Source organism: Nothobranchius furzeri, chromosome 5 (genome assembly GCF_043380555.1).
Source record: "Nothobranchius furzeri strain GRZ-AD chromosome 5, NfurGRZ-RIMD1, whole genome shotgun sequence".
In the NCBI taxonomy this organism is placed as follows: domain Eukaryota; kingdom Metazoa; phylum Chordata; class Actinopteri; order Cyprinodontiformes; family Nothobranchiidae; genus Nothobranchius; species Nothobranchius furzeri.
In genome coordinates this window covers 3,355,992-3,378,405 of record NC_091745.1, presented here as the reverse complement: position 1 = coordinate 3,378,405, position 22,414 = coordinate 3,355,992, and the positions used below count along the sequence as shown (strand labels likewise).

At 44.4% G+C, this 22,414-nt stretch overlaps 1 long non-coding RNA gene across 1 annotated transcript; it reads left to right on the top strand.

The window, feature by feature from the left end:
- Window positions 1-5,460: 5,460 nt before the first annotated feature.
- On the top strand, window positions 5,461-12,899 carry LOC139069937 (uncharacterized). The gene is made up of 3 exons (XR_011520607.1): window positions 5,461-5,600; window positions 11,552-11,631; window positions 12,771-12,899. It is a non-coding gene; the product is annotated as an uncharacterized lncRNA (long non-coding RNA).
- Window positions 12,900-22,414: the final 9,515 nt, after the last annotated feature.

The following is a 22,414-nucleotide window of genomic DNA, read 5'->3' as shown; positions in this document are numbered from 1 at the left end:
TTACAATTGAAAAAAGTGATTTTCTGTGTCTTCACTGATCCTTATTTTGTCTCTGACTTGGCGCTACTCCCCTGCAGGTTTTCAACCAGTTTTGAACGAATTCTCATGAACAGCCTACCTAAAGGTTTACCAGACATGGGCCTCTTAGGCCTAGTCCACACGTAGCCGGGGTTTTTTGAAAACGAATATCCGCCCCTCCAAAAACTTGCATCCACACCACCGCGTTTTAAAAACAAACTCTGCCCACACGTACCCGGATAAATACGTTGTTAAGGACATGCCAGACCTGTAGGCGGCAGTACTTCCCCCGTTCTTAACCTCGTCCTTCGTCTGTGGTCTTCCGCAAGGAGCAGTAATTCCACTTGCAAAAACAAACGAGCAAAAAGCGCTTGGACAATTGATGGATCGGGTAGTGACAGAGCGCAGCTCTGAGGGCTTCCATGCTGTCGGCTAGTGTAAACACAGGTCGACACGTGATGTCAGCATTTTTTGTCGCGGAAAGTGACGTTGCGGACCTTAAAACTCCGGTTTTGTCCGTCCACACGCAGACACCCAAAACGGAGAAAACGCAGATCTTCACTTTGGACGGAGTTTTTAAAAAGATCCGTTTTCGTGTGAAAAAACTCCGTTTTCGTGTGGATGACAGGCCAAAACGTAGAAAAATATCTACGTTTTGGCAGATCCCCGGCTACGTGTGGACAGGGCCTTAGAAGGGAGTGTAGCCATCTCCAGCTGAAACTGATTAACTGGAAGTACTTTTGGTACATTTTAGGCAATTTGCATGACAACAGTGGAGCTGCAAACCCTGCAGCACTACAACAGATTTCTAAATGGATTTACAATATTTCAACTGCTGCGAAACTCTTACTCCAAACCAGCAGGTGAGAACAGAGAAACCACAAATGTGTGTGCATGAACATGAGATCGTATGGTGTAGAGAGAATTCGTATTGGTGAGGGTGTTACATCTCTAAAATAATCTTTTGGTTTAGTGAGGAGCAAATTATCCACTTATACTTTGTTTGGTGCAGCACTGACCAGTTTTTCACTTTTGAGTCATAAAAGGCAGTTCCCACCACTGCCACTTTGGCCGGGTCTCATCACACCTAGACCATCCAAAAATGGGAAAAGAGGTGGAGCTGAGGGTGGGGCTGTGAGGGTGGGAGCAAATGAACCAGTGTAGCTACTAGCTAACTGAGCATACCCCTGAAGCTGAGAAGGAGGTCTGGGGAAGCCACCGCGTGGCCTCCTGTCTGCCGTGCATGGTTGTAGATGTGCTGGTCGCCTGTGGAGCTCTAACATGGACTGTAAGAAAACCAGCAAAGCCTCAAACTGCTGTTATTGGAGCCGGGCGCTCTCACTGCTTATGTAAGCTCATGCTTCGCTCTTCTGCCATGGTCAGAGATCAGCGGAACATTAGCTAACCCAAAGCTAACAGAGGTTTTCAGGTGCTTTCAGCGAGAAAACCGTGGTTGAGCAACTCAAAAGTGAAGCAGCATCAACCCAAAGAGTCGCAGTGTTTCTGTGGTCTTCCTCAGAGCTCCACAGGCGACCAGCATGACTAGAGTCTCGCATTGGAGCCGGGCGGCCGCATGTCTCAGCCGGGCCCTGGGAAACAGGAACAGCCAGCCACCTAGTTTTAGCAGTTTAAAAGGCCGAAAACAGCTATTCATGTGAGGCCGAGGCTGAGCCTTCCCCAGAGCGAGCTTCTAGCAGTAGCTCCGATGCTCACGCTACCTGTCAATCATACCTATTCATAATTTCAAGTTTTTTATACCTAAACGGAAGAGTTACAAAAAATCCCCCCCAGAGTTGTCATGACTGTAAACAAGACCTATTAACCTGAAGGGGTTTTCTTGAACCAGGCTGTAAACAAGTTTATTTCTGCTGTGAAGTTGATATTTTTAACATGGGAGTCAATGAAGGTTTTCTCTGGATCCAGCCCCTAGCGGACGAGGGTGGAACTGCTACTTTTGGCATTTGCCTGTTGAGAGCAGTTCTGGGTGTTGGGGGTTCCTGCTTGGACTCATCTCTACACGGTTAGGGTTGTTGGACTCTATGAGGTGGGCTTGGCGGAACCCACCAGTACAAGCTGATCTGTACCCGACACAAAAGTAGCACGAGGAGATCTGTACACAGCACAAAGTGATCTGTATGTGACACTAAAACACAACACAGCAGCACAAATATGGTGGACATGGTGGTGAATATTCTGCTCAGTCTCTGGCTTTTTGTCTGACTGAACCCAGAAAGGCAGCAGGTTTGCACAAATGCAGGAAAACTGCTTACATTAATGTATGTTTAATCTCCACACTGTTTGTTAAGAATAATGAAAAATGTTTGAAGTCAGCTTGTTTTGCAGATTTGCCGTGTGCTTATGTGTAAATGGTAACACACATTTCTATACGTTGTTATGTTGAAAGCTAATATATATTACTCAACTACAAGGTTTTGTGGAACCACCTGGTTCAACTAAATGAATCAGAACGGGCTGATGACAGCAGGCTGCTGAAGGAGTTCATTCCTTCGAATTAGAAGTGTTGGAGCAGAGACGCCGAAAGCAGACAGGACAGCGTGGCCTGAGGACTGGGTTAGGAAAACACTTATCCAGAATTTCATGCCAAAAAAAAAACTGAACATTTCTACAAATAAAAAAGTCGGAACGTAATAAAAAAAAAGATCCACCAAAAGTCATGCTCAGTGCAGGTATGGGCCACAACACATTTTCACTAAATTGAATGCTGTTCAGTATAAACAACCTATTATACATCCATTTATCATGAGCAAAGTTACAAAAACACATCAGAGATTTTCACACCTACTGTATGGAAATCACCACATCATTATAAAAACACCCACGTGGTTTTGGGAGGAAGAAACTGTAAAGCAGCATGTGGGAACCTATGTCGATGGTGGGAACAGAAACTTTAATAACTGAAGACATGTAGGCATGCTTATGTGGTCAGCTTTAAAAGGATGGTGGATTTTATCATTCCAACTGTGAGAAAGATCTGCCAGGGTTTTATCAGCGGAAGGTGAGAATGGTTGTCACTATGTGGGAGAGTCAGGATGTGGGGAACTATTGTGTGTGTGTGTGTGTGTGTGTGTGTGTGTGTGTGTGTGTGTGTGTGTGTGTAGGTTTTTCTGGTGTGGAAGGGACTAGCAAGACAATTTTAATGCTAAAAATGCACGTTGTTTCAGGAATTATCTGATCATGTGAGCACATTTGGTTTGTTGGCCCACCTATAGTTCAAATCTTCAGTTAAACATGCTGGTGCATTATAATGGGAACATAACAAACACAAACTATTGAGTTGCTAAAATGTACATATTCTGCAAAAACAGATTTCTCTCAAACCTGCAACACCTGGCAAAATCTGGTGCAAACCAAAAGAGAAATCCAATGAAAAAGAATAAAAATATAAATATTTTCCTTTGTTTTGCACAGAATTTCTGACTTTTTCAGATAGTTTGTGAACATTTTCCTTTCTACTTTCACATCCTGTATGTTGCTCCTCCTCATAAAGCGCTCTCTCGATGCCAGCACTGGCTACGTTGCAACAGGTTTGTTGCTTTGTGCTGACAGGGCAGAACAACTCTCCAGCTCCACAGAGCTGCCCTACATCTCCTGACTTGCAAAACACAAAGAGGCAACCAGGCAGAAATCCAGTAGAAATCCCATGAAAAGAAAAAAAACTAATGATTCAGATAACGAATGAGCTGCACACAAGACCGTGCAGGCAAAAATCTAATTGAGGGTGTGGATAGCCTGTCTGCTTGAGTGTCCAATGACGTTGAGATGGACGTCATGTCAGCTCAGTTCATCCCAGATCTTCGCCTACAGGAACATTGACGGGTTTGTACCCAGATGTGTGGGAGGGAGGCAGAGCAGAACAGTCATAACCAGTGTTTGTGAATTCCCCCCAGCTCTTTACACCCCATCCACGCTCATCTATTAATCTGCCACACTTCCAGGCGCTACAAGCACAGAAAGGGTCCAACCGTAGGAACTGTTTTGTCTGTGTCTGCAAGCGTTCCTTAAACACAACATTAACATGTATTTTATCCCTGACTCATCATTCGGCACTAAGAATGTGCAGAGATAAACCTAAACTGCACCACATGTCAGTGAGGCCCTCTGTCACCGGGGCACTTCACAATCAGCCCTCTCTGCTCTGTTTGCCCTGCCAGTGAGGAGGCTGCATGTGTTTTAGGAGCCGGCTTCTTCTCTTGGCCAGCTCCGTGCCAATATTCATACTTGGGTGAACCAGAACATTCAGATAAAGGCAGCAGTGAGACTGGGAGGACATTCACTGATAAACTTTGATCCCTCACAATGAGAACATTCATACTTTGTGGCCAAGGATGTGCTGCTCTCGCTCAGCAGCCAGCAGCCATCCACGGTGACCTAAACTCTATACTTTTGGCATGTACCAAACAAGAAATTCCATATTTTGAGCTTTTATTTGATGGTTTGACAAGAGAACCAAAAGTTGGTGATCGGGGAGCTGTGTGCATACATGCGATACGCAGATGGAGGGAAAGAGGAGGAGTGATAGAGAAAGCATGTGGGCTTGTGGAGATAAGCCCAGGTCACTGGAGTCTGGTTGCCTGGGGGTCGAGAAGGTCAGCACTGATGTAGAAACACGGAACGCTGTGAACTGCTGGCTGTGTGGGAAAACTTGGGGAAAGGAAAGGGGAACATTTTCAGGTCTGTTTAGGATAATTGAAGTGTGTCCTTCAGCTGGAGTGTGAGTCAACAGCACATTGGTCAGAGAGAGAGAAAGAGGGAACGCAGAAGAGGAAGGACGGAGAGAAAGAGAGGATTCGGTCCTTCAGCGGGTCTGGTTCCCATTAGACCAGAGGCCTGGGCCGGTTTGTTTGTACAGGCAGAAGGTCCCAGCGGAGCGCCGGAGCAGCCTGATGCTGCTCCTCCCAATTGGACGGCCATTGAGGGAATATCAGCTGCAAAGCCTTTTGGCCTTCTGTCTCAGACCCCTTTCCACGTCCCCCGCCCACTTGGAGCAAAGTCCAAACGATTCATCAGAACTGTTTACAGACGTTGTCTGTTTGTGTGCTAGACATGAGAGCTGCACTGAAACATCGTGTCTCAGCCTTTGGCAATGATGGTGGTAATCCCAGCCATCGAGGGATGTGACACTCCCTAAACTTGTGTATAAATTAGCTCACCTGCATGAGATTTGCATGCAGAGACAAGTCTATCCCTCTGGGCCACAGCACTGAACATGCACACACATGCGCACGCGCACACACACACACACACACACACACACACCGATCAAAAATAGAACTTTTCTATCAGTATTGTAAAAAACGGTTGCATAACACCCTGGTTTTTCCTATCAGGCTCTACTGTGGATCACTTTCCCAGCATGCATTTCGCAGCTGTCCTTCCTTCTTACGCGTGTCATTTCTGCAACTCGAAACTGAGGATTTGGTTGTTTCTTTGTTTTCCTGACTGCTCACAATGAAAGAGCTATTTGAAGAACACCATTCGTCCGTTTCAACTACAGCACCACCGTGGTGAACACCCTGGCCATAAAGGCGTGACAACAGAACCACAGGCAGAAACACTAACAGGTAAATACAGGAGAGAGACTTTTACACCAAAGCGGAGCGTCGAACGGGGTCGGAAAGACTCGAGCACACAGTGAGTGAGACAAAGCAAAACGGGGGCCTGTGGAGGTTGTGGTAATATGGCGAGGAAGTTCTCATCTGCTAAATTTGGCTGGGTTGGAGGAGGATGGGTGGAGTTAGGAGTTGGATGGGGGGGAGTCAGGGCACAGGGAAGGGGATGATGTTTCTCCATGTCTGCTCCACAGGGAGTGGAAGTGTGAAGCCAGAAAGTTTGCTGCAACTTTTTGATTTTGTTTTCTTTCTTTTTTAAAGGAACAAACATGTCACAAAACCAACGTGAACAGGCTTTTTACTTAACTGTATGAGGAACAGAGAGCAATCCTCCACAGCAATTTAACAGGTTTAGTATTAAACAGCATGGAAGATTAAAATAGACCAGAGTTTTGGTTTTCCTAAATACAAACCTGCGGTCGTGATCTTGTTTGTGCGTGCAGAGCAAAAGCTTGGATCTGAATCAGTCCAGAAGATGCCCTTTTGCTTCAAAATAAAGAATTATCTGTTTTAAGTTAGTCGGAGATCACTGCCGGTCACACAGGAATTTGAGCGAGCTGTTAATTAAAGCCACATTTCTTGTTTTCTTATCCAGCGGCGATTTTCGTCCCTTTTTCTGGAGCGTTCTCTGCAGCAGCTGCTTGTTGCCAAACGTAAGGTTTTATGAGTGAATAGTTGTGGGTCTCACACTTTGCATTTCCCGTCATCCACCTTAGCATTCAAGTGGGATAAGTGTTTTTTCTGCTCATTAGCAGTGGATGGCTTCCTTATCAAATATGTCTTCGGGGCAGATAACTCTGCACAAGTTATTTTTTTTCCACTGGGCACATTTGGAGAACTCTAATAGCGTGACTCATAAATCAGCAAGCAGAATCAGACCTGCTGGCAAGCAGCAGCATGAGCTAAGAAGAAATAGTAGAAGAAGAAAATATCATTTCTATAGAGCCTCTCAAGATAAAAATCACAAGGCGCTTCACAAAAGCAAAAAAATGTCAAAATAAAAAAAGAATTTAGAAAATGGTTAAAAATATATTTAAAATGAGCAAAAAATAGACAATTGCTATTAAAAATGTTAAGAAAGAGAGAGTGACTAGGACAGAGGGAAATCAGTGGATCCTGAGGAAGGTGGAATAGGTGGGGAGAGCAGAATAAAGAGAGAGAGGTGAAGGTCATACAAAAGCCAGCTTGAACAAGTGAGTCTTCAGCTGCTTTTTGAAGGAGACCACTGAGTCCACTGATCTCAGGCTCAGGGGGAGAGAGGTCCAGAGTCTGGGGCCACAGCAGCAGATGATCTGTCACCTTTGACCTTTAGCCTGGTGCTGCACAACCAGTAGGCTTTGATCACTGGACCTCAGGGACCTGCTGGGGGTGTAGGGACTAAGAAGATCACCAATGTAAGATGGTGCTTGTCCATGTAAGGCCCTATAGACCAGAACCAGGATCTTGAAATCAACCCTGAAGTTGACTGGCAGCCAATGAAGCTGGAGGAGAAACGGGGTGATGTGGGTGTGTTTGGAGGACTTGGTCAGAAGCCGAGCACAGGCATTCTGAACCACCTGTAGACGGTTCAGAGAGGTTCTGCTCAGACACATGAAAAGAGAGTTGCAGTAGTCTAAGCGTGAGAAGATGAAGGTGTGGAGAACTGTCTCAAGTTCAGAGCGAGACAGAATGGGATGAAACTTAGCAATGTTCCTGAGATGGAAGAAGGAAGAGCGAACAAGAGAACTGACATGAGAATCCAGGGTGAGAGCTGGGTCAAAGGTCACACCAAGATTCCTGACAGAGTGTTTGGTGCGAGAAACAAGCTGACCAAGAGAGTCTCTGACTTTGGGAACCAGCTTGTCTGGGGCACAGATGAGGATCTCAGTCTTATCTTCATTCAGCTGAAGAAAGCTCCCACCATCCAGGTTTTAATGGAGTCTAAGCAGGTGTGTAACAGCTGCAGCTTAGACATCTCATGGGGCTTAAAGGAGATGTACAGTTGGATGTCATCTGCATAAAGATGGTAGAAGATTCCTTTGAAGGAGCTCAGAATGTGCTGACGATAGAGCAGATAGAGGAGGAAGAGCAGAGGCCCCAGCACAGAACCTTGTGGGACACCATGGGCAAGAGAGGTGGTGGAGGACCTAAACTTGGAGACGGTCACAGAAAAGGAGCGCTCAGAGAGATAAGAGGAGTTCCTGATAGGCCTACCCAGTCTCTCAGCCTCTCCAGTAGCAGGTGATGGTCAACAGTGTCAAAGGCTGCAGTCAGGTCCAGCAGGACCAGAACAGAACAGTCCCCTGCATCACTGTGAGTCAGAAGGTCATTAGAGACCCTAAGAAGAGCTGTTTCAGTAGAATGAGCTCTATGAAAACCTGACTGGAAGCTATCATAGATGTTATGTTCATCAAGAGCAGCTGTGAGTTGTTTAGACACAACCTTTTCCAAGATCTTGGAGATGAACGGAAGTTTAGAGATGGGTCTGAAGCTGCTATGGAGAGAGGGGTCGAGACTCGGTTTTTTAAGAAGCGGGTGGATTACAGCATTCTTAAAGTAAGCAGGGACCTGACCAGAAACCAGAGAAGCATTAATTATAGAGAGCACGCTGGGACCGATGGACTGAAAAGCACTTTTAAACAAAGATGAGAGTAAGATGTCGAGGGGCATGCAGAGGTCTTCATAGAGTTAACTAGTTTGGTTAACTCAGGCAAAGAAACAGGAGCAAAGCTATCTAGGATGATGGGCCTGGTTGGAGTCGGGAGAGGCAGCGATAAGGCTGAAGGAGAGATGCTAGATCTAACCTTATTGACTTTGTCCACAAAGAAAGACAGAAAGTTCTCACAGTCTGTAACAGAGAGGATGGAGGCTGTAGGAGAGGCAGGAGAGACGCTACTGCTGATGGTGTTAAACAGCACCTTGGGGTTCCCTTTGCTCTGGGACACCAGAAATAGGAAACCCTAGCGTCTCTGACTGCAGAGTTAAGGAATGTCAGAAGATCCTTTAGGTGCAGCAGACGGACGTGGAGATGGGTTTTCTTCCACAAGCGCTCAATTTTTCTGCATTGGCGCTTCAGGCTGCGAAGGCTGTCAGTAAACCAGGGAGTAGGGTTCACTGCAGGAACTGATCTGGTTCTGACAGGACAGATGTTGTCCAGAATGGAGAGGCAGTGCTCGTTAAACTGAGAAGTTAAGGAATCTGGGTTGTTATCAGAAGAACAGGGTGGATCAAAAGCCGCGGAAAAATTGCTAGCTGTGCTCTCATTAAGAAAACGAGAACTAACCATACGGCGAGCAGGAGGTGGGGACGCAGAAACTGACAAGTTAAAGAAAATGCAATGGTGATCTGAAATATAAACATCCTCAGGACAAACACTGTTAGCATTTAGACCCAGGGTAAAAACAAGGTCTAGAGTGTGCCCCCTGGTGTGTGTGGGGCCAGAAACATGCTGGGTAAAGCTGAAGGAGTCCATAAGGCTGGAGAAATTCATGGCAAAGTGATCGGAGGGATCATCAACGTGGATGTTAAAGTCACCCACAATCACCAGTCTGGACAGCTTCACAGTGGAGGATAGAAAGTCACTAAACTCCTGAAGGAAAGAACTGTTTGGACCAGGTGGACGATAGACCACAGCACAGTAGAACGGGTCCTTACGCCCGACTTTAATCAGCTGCAGTTCAAAGGAAGCAAAGTGACCAGAGGTTGTAGAGCTACATGGAAAATGGTCTCTGAAAACAACAGCTAGGCCTCCACCACGACCAGAACCCCGGGGCTGCCTATGAAAAGAATAACCACTCGGGCAGAGTTCAATCAGAGCAGAATAATCAGATGTTTGCTGTCAAACTTCAGTCAGAAACAGAAAATCCAGGTTTTTAGAGAGAATTAAATCAATGAGCAGGAAAGACTTATTGTTAACAGAGCAGGTATTTAATAGAGCCATGCTGAGTGAGGTGGAGAAATCAGAAACTACAGAAACAGCTGGAGTTAGTGGACGTAAATTAGCGGGGTTAAATCCACGGTGTTTATAAAAACCACTTATGGAGGGAACAGCAGGAGAAGTCACTGAGGAATGAGGATAAACAGACCTTAAAAAACTAGGACGGAGAAACCTCACCGTAACATGGCCTGGCGGGAATGCGGAAGTGGCGCTCAAGTCGCCAAACAAAGGACAAGAAGCTAGAAGTTCACGCCGATGTTTACCAGATAAACCACACTTTAAGAGAAGTCTTATTCTCACCTGGATTCCTGCTCGTTTACCTCTTTTCCTCCAACGTTTTCTCGGGACCGGATAAACATCGCTGGAGGCATTCTGGTAGGAATCATTTGGCTCCGGGCCAGCACATCGATCAGGTAAACAAACAGGAAGGTACGTCCTCGGTGCATCTTGGGCGATCGTGAACGAACGGAAGGTCAAAAGAGTCTGGCGATCATAGGAGATGGTAGCAGGGACACTACTGAAGAGGACTGCATACAGGAGCAAGGTGGAAAAGAGGAGTTTAGTGGAGAAAAGTTTGAAAAAGTGGCCGGTGACGGCAGCTAAGCCAAGCACAGGCGCCATCTTGTTACCAACCGGAAGTCGAAAAAAAAAGAGTCATCCTTTTGTGAAAACCTCGCCCACAGACAAGTGCATCATGGGACAACAGATCTAATGACGCCACAGTGCCTCTCAACCTGGGTTTTTGGGAGAAGTCAAACAGAGGGCGTTGCATTTGAGTTCCCATGGCTCATCCTGGACTTCAGCTGGGAAAAAGTGATTGTTCAAGTGGATGGGTGGTGACTGCTTAGTAATGAGACGAGACACCATGCTGGATGTGGTTGTGAGCTCTTGAGCAAGTCTGTAGAAATTGAAGCTGCAGTTAATTACGTTCAACCATTGTTTAGATAGTTCCTCTGGAACTTTTGATGTGAAGGGTTGTAACACACAGCTGGGCTCCCGCTCTGTCTAATCTGATCATATATCTTTAATTAAAGTCTTTATTAACAGATTTGTCAGCTTTCAGCTGGACTGTGAGGTCTGTGTGTGCATTCTCTTCACCATCCTGATGTCTAAAGGTTTTCTGAAAGTTATGTTTGAAAATGACTCTTGTGCTTGCTACCCTAATAGTGTTGCAAGCTACAGTGCAACAAATCATCACGCCAACATCAAGGACAAATTGATTTCTGTTGATCTGAAAGCTCTTTGTTCTACATCTGTAATTTATGCCAGAAGAGCAAAAGTAACAAAAACATTTAAGTCTCGGCTGTAAACAAATTTTCTATTTTTTTATTTTACCAAACCTGTGTCAAAGAGCTCAATGGCAAAGCCACAACAAAGGGGCCAAAACACTGAAGAACTGTGGGATGATTCATGTAAATTGACAGGACAAGAACACTCAGTTTGCAGACTTTCTCATGCATCAAATGCTCATGTGACTGGAGGAGCCATTAGGCACTTGCATGCTCATTCGAAGCATATATCCGTCTGGTTTTTTCCAAACCCTTTTTCCTGTTAAGACATGAACTACATCTCTATTGTCAGTCCTGCTTGTTGTTGAGCTGCTGTGTTTGTGCTGTTTGCAACACAGAAGTGATGTTGCTCAACCTCGGCTCTCACTTCATCCTAAACACGAATGTGAGTCAGAGGGATCGACGAACCCAGCAGCAGAGTGTGCTCTACAGAAATGTTGCTGAGAAGGGAGCAAGAAGCAGTTTTCACAGTCAAATCACAAGGCAAGCCCATTTGATTTGAAACTGGAAGCTAACTTGAGCTAAAGTCAAACACATCTGGGCTGTTCCAGCTCTGCAGAGTGGAATTTTGTCAGTGCGACCTCGGTGGAGTGGTCTGAGCAACTGGAGGTGTTCCAGCTGCAGCCTGTAATAAACATCGGGGAGGAAAGTGAGGTGGTGATGGGAAGAATGTGCACTGATCAAAGCTGTGTTTCCAGGGCGGTGTGTGGAGTTTGACCGTAAGGGAGGCAAAAGCGTGCAGCCAATAAACCTGGGAAGGTCTCGTCCTGGTTCAAAGGTGATTCCAAGTGTCATAATAAAATAAATGATTAAAAGAAACCCCAAAAGTGCTGCTTGGTGTCATGATTTTCAGGTCAGAGTTACATATTTACCCTCCCTCATAAATCTATTACTGCACTTGGAAAATGATCTCATGAATATGACTGCTGAGTCATTGGATTCATCCTCCCTTCACAGCCCTTGTTTTTAAACCCTCTTTGGCCCCGAGGAGACTTTTGTCTCCCACCTCGGTCCGTGCGAGTGTGCTCAGGTCTGGCTCCTGCTCACTGTGCACATGTTTACGTCTGTGTCAGCTTTAAAGACAGCCATGCTTCGGGCCAAACCAGAAAAGTGGGAGATCTACACCCCCTGCCGCCATCTCCTTCCACATCCTTTGTGTTTCTGTTCATTGTGTGATTTACAATCTGTGATTGTTCACTTTTGACCAGAGGCACAAAGTTCATGTCAGATTAAAGTAATGGCCCGACCCTGAACCCTCTTATCTGATGACCCCTCAACATTGACCCTGGCAGCCAAAATCCACCTTGAGAAAGGTGCACCTTTTAACATATGAGTCACGATAAATGTCCTTTTGTAAGCGTTTTCCCAAACAAATATTCAACCCTTGCCTCAAGCAAAAACATTTGACTGAATCTAGCTTCCTGTTCTCAGCAGCACTACAGGCTGTGGGTGAATGCTTGGCCTGGTTAAAGAAAGTTTGTTTTACACACTATTGATCATCCTCGTTGCCTCTACCTCTCCGCCTACAGGCACCCATCTCAGTTTCTGTTTCAGTAATAGTCGTCATGCTGCTGCAGTCTCCATTAGTCTAATTTTATCCTAAAACCCAGCAGAAGGGCTCTGTAGAAGCTGAATTAAAAAGGAGGCCTGCTGTAACTCTAATGCTGAGTGATTGCAGAGAAACAAGCGTGCATGCATTTTTTGTCACAACCCAACAAGCACGCAGCAGTCTATGAAAGCCCACGCACACACACACCAGAACCCCCCACACACACATCAGAGGTCAGAGGAGAAACAGCAGGTGTTTATTGAAACAGTCTATGTGACAGACCTGAGATAACTTTTAAAAACTTGTCAAAAAAAAAGTTTGTTTCTCAGAAAATGATCTCTCTTTTTTGTAATCTCTCCCTCTTTCAGATGACAAGAAGCCCATATTTGCACTTGAAAACTGAAAACCAACCTTCTCCCCTTCCTGTGAGTGAGCTAGCGAGAAATGTCAGTGTTTCAGTTCGAGAGGAGCCAGTTATGGCCACCATATGGTTTCAGGTCAAAATAACAGGTTTTTAGTTGTCCCCTTGGCAACGCCTCACTGGATTGAATGACAGAAACTTTATCTGCAGCTCTGCTGGAGGTTATTTCTTTGTCTTGTTGTTTTTACTCTTTAAAGGACTCTTGGTCTTAAGCTGCTGAATGACAGTTTGACCACAGACCAGACCCGAGGTTGCATCACTTCTGCTTCTACAGTGTAAAAACAAGCTTTGGCTTTTAAAGCTGATGGAAAAGATTCTGGTGATAAATGTTTGGACCTATATTTGTTTTGCTAAGGGTACTTCAGTAAGGCTCAGTAAACATGGGGGTAATCTGCAGGAAGCCACAAAAGTCATGACTTTAACCCCCACTGCAGCTGCGTTGGCCCCATGCTTTACTAGCCACTAACAAGCTTTCTGATCCTGAACCCAACCAGACACTAAAAACAACACAGTAAAAGGCAACACCAAATAACCGAAGCAGTCTTTTTTCAGGTAGTTCTGCACAAATAAAGTAACTTTATACTCTCGACTTGAGGGTGAACCGTGAAAACCTGTAAAAGTGCCAAAAACATCTGCCATCAGAGGCAAATAAAACAATTTATGCAAGAAAAAAATGAAAAACAGACTTTGTGGAGCACTGAATTAAATGCAACAATTTAAAATATGTCACCAATGATCTTTGACTAGGTTATCAGAACAGGAACAGGCTGTTTTTTTTTCTCTTGGTGGGAATAAATAGTGACCTGATTAACACGACTCAGACTTCACCAAGTTACAGAGAGTGGATCAAGTTCTTCCATGTAAAACAAACATTTCTAGATGGTTCTGAGATAAGCAGCAAAATAACACAGTTTTTCTTGTTGGACATGGGTGAGATGGGGGATGTGAGCAGCGGACGCATGTGGCACAGCCAGCTCCGGAGCCTGGTGTTTAGAGTGCAAAGGCAGATGAGACCAAATCTCTAATGGCAGAAAATCTTTCTTGCACAGAGATCTATACAGCTTTTAAATTTTTTCTTTGTGTTTTAACTTCATACTGAATATATCGTTGTTTTTTTTCTCTAGCTATGAAAGCAGCCTCTCGATTTCAAGTGTTACTGATTTCCTTCTTCTTTTGAGTTTGTCAACTAGATCACATTCTCTTGACTGAACCCTGATGCACATGATCTGAGAAAAGCCCTGCAGATATAGAGACTCATGCAGCCGAAACAAGAAGTTTTCCACACAGGCCATTTAAAGGACACATGATGCAAAACCCACATTTTGTGTAGTAACGTGGGTCTGTAATGCCTCTAACAATATTCCAAATGTAAAAAATAAATAAATAAAAAGGTTCATCTGTTTTCTGTTTGTGTTTGGTTCAAAGAAATGTGCAAAATGTCCCTGTTTATGACATAGCAAACGGGGGAAAGTAGAAAAGAAACACCTCTCACTCAGAGCTTCTCAGCTTGTTGACCCTTTGCACCTGATCACGTGGATCCACCACACTGGAGGGCAAAAGCACGTAAATACTGAGCAACATGAATACTAAACCAAGGAAAAGTTGTGCCTGAGACTGCTTTTTGGTTGTTATTATTTATGATTTTAACATAAGTTCAACTAGTTCAAGCCCAGATCAGCTATCAGAAGAAGTAGCGCACCAACAGTGAATTACGGGAGTATTGAACGGAGAGGAAAAGTGGCGACTGAAGTAGTTTATTTATTTATTTATTTATTACCAGTTTAGTCGGTTTCTGCTAGTTCAAGCCCAGTGCACTTGTGGGAAGATTTCGCATGGTTAAGTGTTAACTAGCTTACGAATGTTAGCCAACTAGCTTACGAATGTTAGCCTACGTTCCCTGCTGCTGTTCATCGTTGTAAACAAGTTGCAGACTTGCCAGAATTCACCCTGCTGGATTTATAACATCCTCCCATAAACAGCGTTTCACTTTAACCCTGGGCTGATGAATAAACGTCTGAAAGTCCAGGTCCCTTTTGTGGCTGGTGGGGTCACCGGGTTCAGCTGCTACTCACACACTGGGACAGGATATACCATACCATGCCATACCATACCACATTTATTTATATAGCACATTTCAAAACAGCATGACAGCTGACCAAAGTGCTGTACAGTAAAAAGGACAAACCCCAAGATAAAAACAGATGAACGTCATATAGGAGGTAAGAGGTAAAATCTAAAAAATTATAAAAGAAACATACAACAATAAAATACACAGTCACAATAAAACGTAAAAACACTAAAAGCTTGATCATTGAATAAAAGCTAAATGAAAGAAGAAGGCCTTCAGTACCGACTTAAATCGGCCCAGTTCTGGGGCCTGTCGAACACCAAGGGGGAGAGCATCCCAGAGTTTAGGAGCAGTGAACGCAAAGGCCCGCTCTCCACGAGATTTATACCTCATTTTCGGGATGCACAAAGGCAAATGATCTGCAGATCTCAGGTTTCTGGTTGGAGCATAAGGCTTTATCAGTTCTGAAAGATAATCCGGGGCTTGACCATTCAGAATGTTGTAGACAAAGGTCAAAACCTTGAATTGGATTGGTATTTAACAGGCAGCCAGTGCAAGCATGCAAGGACGGGTGAAATGTGACATTGTCTCGATGTGTTTGTCAGGAACCTAGCCGCCGCGTTTTGCACTCTCTGCAGACGCTTGATTGCTGAGACGCTGACACCAACAAGTAGTGAGTTGGCATAGTCTAAACGTGTGGTTACAAAGGCGTGAACAAGAGACTCCAGCTGAGGTCTCTTAACGGTGACGCTCATCATGCTAAATAAACCAAGTCATTTTCACACACATAATTTTACATTGGAACAAAATTATTGTAAAATATTTGCTCACATTTCACTACAGTGGACAATACAGCACATCCTCCAAGGTGAAAATTAGGATTAGCAATACGATCACATCTAATTTACCAGGTCCATCACAGTAAGCCCCTGTCTTCCTCATGAAATGTATTAACGTTAATCTTACCCAGTAAAACGTGTTCGCTGCAAATCCGAAAATACTTTGTGGGCTGCTAGTCCGTTTGATTGGCCGCGGCGATTCATCTCCATCCTCAGTCTCCATCAAAGTTGTTTTTAAAAAATAGTTGAGTTTACATCCTTGTCTGATAGTGCAGCAAACCGCGCAGCGACCTGTTACCACTTTACTGTGAAATCAACTAAATAAAAGCGATAAAAGTCTACAAACTTGTTTTAGTAACTTCACTGGAATTTCAATGTGTGTAAACGGTCTTTTTGCCAAACATCATGGCAAAGAGGGCAGTCTCATGAGCTGTGTCATGTCACGTGCAAAGGGTCAATAGCACGTTAGGGTTAGGGTTAGCTGCCGTTTTAGATGGGTCTCCATTCACCCCCCAGTGCATTTATTTCTACTGAGAAAGGTTTACCCAACTAAAAAAACACATTTTATTATGCTTTCTTGCTAAATTAGACATATGGTATGCCATGACAGGTAAAATATAAATAAAATAACATAAAATACATTTTAAAAATTTTAATAGAAAATCCCAACATGTAAACCAGAAAAGTCCCACATGATCTGTTTTCAGTAATTCACCGGTGGTGCGATCGTAGGTTGTACAAATATCAGGCAGAGATACTCATTCTGCATTGACTAAAGTTGGGTTTGGAGAGTGAGGAACCCACCCAATATGGCAGCGACACACTTACGCTCTCCAGCACCCAATGGGACATCTACGCATAGTCAACAGGGAGCCTAATTCTCCTCCCTTTCCGGTCGGCTCATGGGTCCCTGGAAGGACGAAAAAATGAATGCAAGTCACTGAAGCTAAAAACGTTATTTTCTGATCCGCTTTGCCTTACGCCCTGGATCACACATATGTTTTACTGCAATTTTAATGAAAAGTAATGATGGGTGTTTTGACCACGCTAGTCACGTACTTTGAGATTGATCAGCTTGTAAAAGTTCATAATTAGCATGATTACACAGAAATTGGCACGTCGCATATGTGACGTCACCATATAATCTCCTCTCCCCTAGTGTAGCTGCTACTTACCAAATGACCAGATTTATGGTGGTTCTTTCCTCCTGTGGGAAGTTTGCTGAACTTACAGCCCTTTACCCTCAGTTTTCTCCGTGTCTGGTTCGATGACGTTGCTTTCGTGAAGCTCATTTGTAGTCCTGGACTTATTTTCACACAAAACCTAAAATAGCGTCACCCCCCATTAAAAAATAAGCACGTTCTTGGTGTCAAAATGTGTCTTTAAAATTCACGGACATCATATGTGAAATCCATGGCACAAAACAAGCGGAATTAGAAAATAGTGTTTTTAGCCCCATTGACTTGCATTCATTTTTTCGTTCTTCCTGGGACCCATGATGCGGGAGTAGATGGGCGTGACTTAAGCTCCCTATAGCATGGGGTGGGTGGGCATGGCCAGCTCCAGCTTGTTTTCTTAAAGTGACAGAGCCCTGGATCACTCATTCTGGAAGGTACTGAAACTGTCAAGAATACAACTATTGAAATCGCTTCATGAGAGAGGGATTTTATGCAAAAAACTTTGTAAGAACTACAGCCTAACTACAAACTACTAAACACTAAACTAAACACTAAAACACGTTTCATAGTCGAGCTTCTGCTTTTAATGTGGAGGAGAAAAGGAGAGAAAATTATTTCTTTTCTGCCCCAACCTCCAAGTGTAATTAGTGTTTGTAGTTGAAACATTTAGTTTGTCTTCCCTTCATAGATTAACGCTTGCACACACACACACACACACACACACACACACACACACACACACACACACACACACACACACACACACACACACACACACACACACACACACACACTCATAGGTACTCAGGTTTTCGTAGAGCTCATTCTAATGAAACAGCTCTTCTTAGGGTCTCTAATGACCTTCTGACTCACAGTGATGCAGGGGACTGTTCTGTTCTGGTCCTGCTGGACCTGACCGCAGCCTTTGACACTGTTGACCATCACCTGCTACTGGAGAGGCTGAGAGATGGGATAGGCCTATCAGGAACTGCTCTTACCTCTCTGAGCGCTCCTTTTCTGTGGCCGTCTCCAAGTTTAGGTCCTCCACCACCTCTCTTACCCATGGTGTCCCACAAGGTTCTGTGCTGGGGCCTCTGCTCTTCCTCCTCTATCTGCTTCCTCTTCAGCACATCCTGAGCTCCTTCAAAGGAATCTTCTACCATCTTTATGCAGATGACATCCAACTGTACATCTCCTTTAAGCCCCATGAGATGTCTAAGCTGCAGATGTTACACACCTGCTTAGACTCTATTAAAACCTGGATGGCTGGGAGCTTTCTACAGCTGAATGAAGATAAGACTGAGATCCTCATCTGTGCCCCGGACAAGCTGGTTCCCAAAGTCAGAGAATCTCTTGGTCAGCTTGCTTCTCACATCAAAACTTCCGTCACTAATCTTGGCGTGACCTTTGACCCAGCTCTCACCCTGGATTCTCATGTCAGTTCTTTTGTTGGCTCTTGTTGGAACATTGCTAAGCAGAGTCCCATTCTGTCCCGCTCTGAACTTGAGACAGTTCTCCACACCTTCATCTCCTCACGCTTAGACTACTGTAACTCTCTTTTCACGTGTCTGAGCAGAACCTCCCTGAACCGTCTACAGGTGGTTCAGAACGCCTGTGCTCGGCTTCTGACCAAGTCCTCCAAACACACCCACATCACCCCGCTTCTCCTCCAGCTTCACTGGCTGCCAGTCACCTTCAGGGTTGATTTCAAGATCCTGGTTCTGGTCTATAGGGCCTTAAATGGACAAGCACCATCTTACATTGGTGATCTTCTTAGTCCCTACACCCCCAGCAGGTCCCTGAGGTCCAGTGACCAAAGCCTACTGGTTGTGCAGCACCAGGCTAAAGGTCAAAGGTGACAGACCATTTGCTGCTGTGGCCCCCAGACTCTGGAACTCTCTCCCCCTGAGCCTGAGATCAGTGGACTCAGTGGTCTCCTTCAAAAAGCAGCTGAAGACTCACTTGTTCAAGCTGGCTTTTGTATGACCTTCTTCACCTCTCTCTCTTTATTCTGCTCTCCCCACCTATTCCACCTTCCTCATGATCCACTGATTTCCCTCTTTCCTAGTCACTCTCTCTCCTTCTTTACATTTTTTTAATCACAATTGTCTATTTTTTGCTCATTTTAAATATATTTTAACCACTTTCTAAATTCTTTTTTAGATTTTAACATTTTTTGTTTTTGTGAAGCGCCTCGTGATTTTTATCTTGAGCAGCGCTATAGAAAAGATATTTTCTTCTTCTTCTTCTTCTACTGGTACCAACAAACATGGGCAGCACTGTGGTGTATTGGAGCAAAAGGATTTGCCTCTATTTCCTCATTGAGTCACTCGACAGTTACATCTGCAGTCCAGCTTTATTTCCAAAAGAAAGGAGTATAAACAGGGAATGGAAAATCCCTCTCTCATGCAACACAGAGCCTGAGAACAGCTGTGGACTGTTAATTCCTTCCCCAGTGAAATCCAGTGTCTAAAAGCAGGAACACGAGTTATTCTGCTGCTGAGACAACTTTGCCTTTTGGGTCTTTCGCTCTTTGAGCAGAAATCCACAGAGCGTTGTTTCCTCTGTGGGTTTAGTTCTGTAGTTTCTGTTCAAGTTCAAACACAAAACCTGCTCACCGTCACGTTTCTGGTAAGTTCAGACGTGGGTCAAGAGGCCACACGCTCTGAGTACATGACACAGTTTTCAGAATCTGTGAGGTGAATAAAAGTGCAGATAGCATCTTCAAATCAAAAGTTTGCCAAACGGGGTGAATAAAGGTTGTGATTGTTTTTACAGTGTAACACGACCTACATGTTCTGGCTTTGAAATGGTTATTTAGTGAGCAGCAACTGCTTCTGTGACACATACCAAAACAACATTTCAAGACCACAGTTGTGTCATTTCAGTTGGTAAATACAGTTGCTGAGCTTGAGTCACGCTTCAGTGTACTCACAACATGTTGATTGAATGGCTATCGACGGGCATCTTGAAGGTCATCAAGCTTCAAAATTTGCTGTTCACTCCCGTGGTTCTGAATCTGGGTCTGAGACCCACAAGGGGGTCCCCGCAATTTGGTCCACCAAGAATAAATTAGTAAAAATACATTTATAAAATCTGGATAACACAACCAACAGTATATTGAAAACTCTGCATGAAAGTTGCAACTATGTGTGTTTTTAAAAGTTTTTAAAAAGTGTAAAGTTTGATACTCCCTTTTAATGTGTGTGTGCTGGTAGTTAGGGCTGGGGGGCCCTGGCTTGGGGGGATGGGAACCAATCTTACTAATAGATCCAGATGCTTCTAAAAATATAAGATAAATGTTCAACTATTTTTGTCACTCATTGCAAAAAGTGAAATTAATAATTACACACTGAAATGTTTAATTCTTGTAATCTATTCATCTATTTTCCCTCATTTTTAGGATTGTGGCATACAGATGACAAAAAGGGAAAATTCAGTGTCTCGGAATATTAGAATATTACAAAAGATGAATGACAAAAGATATTTTAAACAAAAACAACTGAAGAGTATGTTCACTTAGCTGGACCTCCTGTGTGACTTACTGCACTGATGTAGCATGGAGGCCATCTGCCTGTGGCTCTGCTTTGATGGGGACCTTCAGATCATCTGTAGTGTTAGGTCTGGTGTCTCATCCATGAGGTTCATATCAAACCAGTTAGCTGAGAATCAAGGCCTGTGACCCCAGGGACATTAAACCAGCTTTTGGTGGCAGTGTGGGCAGGAGCCAAGTCCTGCTTGGAAATGGAATGTCAACAACAGGAAGCATGGAGAGCTCTAATATGTCCTGGTATGTGTGTGTGTGTGTGTTGACTGTGGACTGCGGAAAACCCAGTGACATGGAGCCTGACACCTTTGCGGATGTTTAAACTTCGCCTGGACTTCAAGCAGCATGTCTCTGTGTGTCCCTGAGGCGATCTGTCCAGGGATGCACCCTGCCTCGTGCCTGGTGGACACAGGCTCCAGCTCCTTGTGACCCTGTTGAAGAAGCAGCTACAGAAGATGGGGGCAGCAGTAGCTCAATGGGTTGAGCGGGTTGTCCAGTAATCGGAAGGTTGCAGGTTCGAGCCCGGCTCCGGACAGAGAAATCTGCTGTTGTTTCCTTGGTCAAGACACTCAACCCACCTTGCCTGCTGGTGGTGGTTGGAGGGACTAGTGGCGCCCGTGCTCGGCAGCCACGCCTCTGTCAGTGCGCCCCAGGGCAGCTGTGGCTACATCGTAGCTCATCACCATCAGTGTGGGAATGGAGAATGATACACTTTAGAGTAAAGTGCTTTGGAGTCCTTACTCTGAGAGGCGCAACACAAGTGCGGGTCATTTATTATTTATCATGAACAAAAGAATGAATGAACAAATCTAGCCTGTGGCTTCACCTTTAGTTTAAATGTGCTAATATGGAGCCGTGTGTTTCTGAGTAGTCAGTCATTTGAGGCGGTCCAAGTGATTTTCGTTTAGGGAACCAGGAACCAACCAATTAGAAAAACAATCCCATTTATGAATGTGAACCCTTAAATGACTCAAACGACTAATTTCTTCAGCCTTTACAGCTAATGCTGCACTGTGAACTTCCATCTCTCCCTACACAGTATCAGCTGGTTACGGTGAACATTTTGCAACTTGTTTCTCACACAGTGCACTGCAAAATAAGTGAATATGTGCCGGCTGTGAAAATCCACAGATGTCTACAACCATCACTGCTAAATTTACTGAAACGCTGTGCTGTGTCTGAACTTTGAGTTAGCTTGGCTCCACGAGAACAGTCGCCTGGTCCTCCAGACTGACATGACTGTGATTCTGTCATCTGCATGTAAGACACCAACTACACTCAAATACTTACATAGAACCAAATGTCACCGAACATGAACAATCCCTTTAAAGAAGGCATATTATACTACACTCACCTTTTACACTCTTTTGTGCTACCGCGTGTCTCCACTGCCTTCATAAACACTCCAAACATGGCAGAAAAAGCCCAGCTGTTTTCTGTCGGTGTTTGGTTTTTATTTGCCTAAAAATAAGACTTTTCCAAAAGTTTTTGTTTGTGACTTCACAATCAGTGAAATTAGACTAAATCCACGTGCAAGAGACATGGAGGAACAGCAGCTCTACTCCGAGCCCCTCCTTGGTATCGTAGCTTCTCGGCTTACAGCAGCCTCAGTTCAGTGGAGGAGGGGTGGGCGTGGCCAGCAACAGCGTGCTTCCTTAAAGTGACAGAGCCCTGAAATGGCTCATTCTGACAGGTAGAGAAGGATGACACATGACTCAAATCGTTTAATGTGAGAGGGATTTTGTGCACAGAACTTCATAACGGTGTTTTGTGTTGACCATAGAGCTATTAAAACTCATGAAAAAAGTCATAAAATGTCTCCTTTAGGAGCTTAACATTACTGTTGGGACACTTCATTAAAGAGATTTTATCCAGCTCATCTGGAACACACATCTACTATACAAAGAAATTCACATCAGAGGATGAAGGGGTGGGTACAGGAGGTTGCTAATAACAGCT